Consider the following 3,612-nt stretch of genomic DNA (forward strand, 5'->3'; position numbering starts at 1 on the left):
CCGTCACCACCCTCCCTACACATCTCCTTCCCTGTTTCAGATACTGGTGAGGTGTGATCTCCATGGCTACGACATACTCATGTCCGAGTGCATCAGTCCCATGAGTGTACTGGATCTTAAGATGTCCAGAGTTGAGAATGAGTGTAATTGAGCTATTGAGAGCCTAAGATTTGCTGTGTGTGTTTACATGTACAATACTTCTCATTGTGGGAGACTGCCTCTCTGTCCTCCATTGGGGTATTGCACCCCTGGCAGTGATGGGGCCCTGGAGGGTCCGCTGAGGCCCCCCAACCAGTTTACATGAAGTTCCCAAAAGAGCTCACTGGCCACCTCCCAGCCCAGCCAGTTTATTCACTGGACGAGAATAACATCCAGGAAATAAACTGGGTCCAGCAGAACCTCCAGGAAGTTCTTAGGCAGGAAGGCCTGCTTTCCCAGTGAGTCAAGTGCCAGACAGCAACATTTCAGTTAACGACAAACTACGTATATGTACAACCATGGCCCCATGGGATTACAATGGAGCTGAAACAGTCCTATTACCTAATGTCATAGCTCTCCTAACATTGTGGTGCAACGTGGTACTCATGTGGTTGTGGTGATGCTGGAGAAAGCACTCCTACTGATAGATGCTTAGCACATACAATATGGACAGTATGTCATACTGGCTAATAATAAACAGCTGTTACTGGTTTATGTATTTACTATCTTTTTTCTTTCCTTTCCTTTTTTTTTTTTTTTTTTTTTTTGAGAGACAGGAAGGGAGGAAGAAAGAGAGAAACATTCATTTGCTATTCAACTTAATTGTGCATTCAGTGGTCACTTCCCATATGTGCCCTGACTGGGGATCAAATTTGCAACCTTGGTGTTTCAGAACGATGACGCTCTGACTGAGCGAACCTGCCAAGGTCTTTACTATACTTTGTAATCATTATTTTTGTGTACTCATTTTTTATTTATTCATTTTAGAGAAGAGAGGGAGAGACAGAGAGAGAGAGAAGGGGGGAGGAGTTGGAAGCATCAACTCCCATATGTGCCTTGACCAGGCAAGCCCAGGGTTTCGAACCGGCGACTTCAGCATTTCCAGGTCAACGCTTTATCCACTACGCCACCACAGGTCAGGCCGTGTACTCATTTTTTAAAAGTTTGCTGTCAGCCCTGACTAGGTTGCTCAGTAGATAAAGTGTTGTCCCAGCACACTGAGGTTGCAGGTTCAATACCCGGTCAGGGAACATAAAAGAAGCAATCAATGAGTGCACACTAGATGGAACTAAGTAGAATAAATTGCCTTTTCTCTCTCTCTCTCTCCTTTCTTCCCTATCTCCTTTCCTCTCTCTATAAGCAATGAGGGGGGGGGGGAGTTTGCTGTAGAACAGTATTCCATGTTACACCAACAGCAGCCTCATACATCCTGTGTTTACCATGTCTTACTCTCGTTTTCTCTTGTCCCTGATTTAATCTGGTGTTATGTGCGGTAACATGCTGTACAGTCTTAGAGCCCAGGAGCAATAGGCTGGACCATACAGCCCAGCTGTGCAGCAGGCTGTCCCATACAACCTAGGTGTGTAGTAGTCTGTATTATTCAGCTGTGTGTGTCTAACTGCACACTATGTGATGTCTGCATGACAACAAAATCACCTAACCATGTGTCTTAAAATATATCCCTGTCATTAAGCAGCACATGACTGAAAACGAACCCCGCATCACCCTCACCTTTGCTTCATCTACATGCTAGTTCTTCCGTTTGGCCTGGGTTGCCCTCCTTGAAATCTTATTAGAATCCTTCCAAGGTCATAACGCTAGGAGAGGGTGTTTAGAGTCCGAGTTTGGTGCATTGGAAATACAGTGGTCCCACATCTATCATGGGATTTAGTTCCAGAACCCCCCGTGACAGGTGAAAATCTGCGAAGTAGCAATCTTATATTTATTATTTATATATTTTTAAGACTTTATAAACACCCACACTCTTATAAACCTTTCCCATACTCTTATAAACACGTCCCATGCTCTTAAACCCTTTCTACACTCTTAAACCTACGTAATTTTAACAACATATAAAATTCTATATGGGTACTCACCGGTGACATTAATACAACTTGAACGATGAAGATGATGATGAATTAGCTGCGCAGTAGTCGTCCCTCACCATATTGCAGTTCACTTTTCGTGGTCTTACTGTATCACAGATTTTTCAATTGTATCCATCTAATTTTGTGAGTTTTTCGCTATACCAAGGGATTTTGCAATATATAAGTATTTTTATATATTTTATAATAATTAAATAATTATTATTTTAATTATTTTTGTGGTAAAATAAGCAAAATAAGTGTTCCAGAAAATGCAGTGAGCGCTGGCTGGTTGGCTCAGTGGCAGATCATCAGCCCAGCCTGTGGAAGTCCTGGGTTCGATTCCGGCCAGGGCACACATAAGTGCCCATCTGCTTCTCCACTCTTCCCCCTCTCCTTCCTCTGTCTCTCTCTCTTCCCCTCCCGCAGCCAAGGCTCCATTGGAGCAAAGTTGGCCTGGGCACTGAGGACAGCTCCATGGCCCCTACCTCAGGCGCAAGAATGGCTCTGGCTGCAAAGGAACAATGCTCCAGATGAGCAGAGCATCGCCCCCTGGTGGGCATGCTGAATGGATCTAGGATGGGCACATGTGGGGAGCCTGCCTCCCTGCTTCTAATATTGGAAAAATACAAAAAATAAAATGGAGCAATTCTGAATGTCCAATTCAGACGTATTCCAAAGGGAGCTTAGCACTAATGTTAGCAAAAATCCTTTAGAACAGAGAGCCAAGTAACTTTATTTCTCATCATTTATAAATTTCTTGATTTTTATTATCAAATATCTTCCATAGAAACACTGAACAACAATAACAATAACAACAAAAAACCATTGAGGGAAAAGAATCACTAAAGAGTCAGCATATGAACTCTAGAGCCAAACCATCTCAGTGCCACTTCTAACTAGCTGTGTACTAAGGTAGGTTCCTCAACATCATTGCCTCAGTTTCTCCATTTGTAAAACTGGGATAATAATCGTACCGACCTCATAGAACTAAGGGGATTGAATGAGTTAATAATTGAAAAGCATTTAGAACCAAGTTTAAGAGCATGGTAGGTAAGTGCTGAATGTGATTGTAAAACTAAAAAAAAAAATTTTAATTAACTGTGTTAATTTCTTCATGAGTCTTTCCAGTCCTTGTTCATATACATCTTTTAGATGTTATGGCAGATATGAATATACAACTCTGTAACCTTTTTATTCCTTCAGGTTATGTATTTTGATGCAGTGTTCCATAATTTTAACTTATAGTGATTACCTAAAACAAATTACAAACTAATTCATGTCCAACAACAGTGCAGTAATGAGTAAACCATGGACACCAACATACTGGCTTATTAACTATCACTCTTTGTCCCAAAAACATCAATCTCATACTTCTAAGGAATAACCTTCCATCATTTTAGTAATCTCATTTACTAATCTTTTCTAAGGTTAATCTTTATCCACAGTAAAGATCCCATTGGAGACTTTTCCCCTAAATTCAGACTTAGTACTCCATATTCTATTTCTTAAAGGGTACCCAGACACCCCCCCCCTTTGGATAGCAAAA

The sequence above is a fragment of the Saccopteryx leptura genome, chromosome 3, assembly GCF_036850995.1.
Source record: "Saccopteryx leptura isolate mSacLep1 chromosome 3, mSacLep1_pri_phased_curated, whole genome shotgun sequence".
NCBI classification, from domain to species: domain Eukaryota; kingdom Metazoa; phylum Chordata; class Mammalia; order Chiroptera; family Emballonuridae; genus Saccopteryx; species Saccopteryx leptura.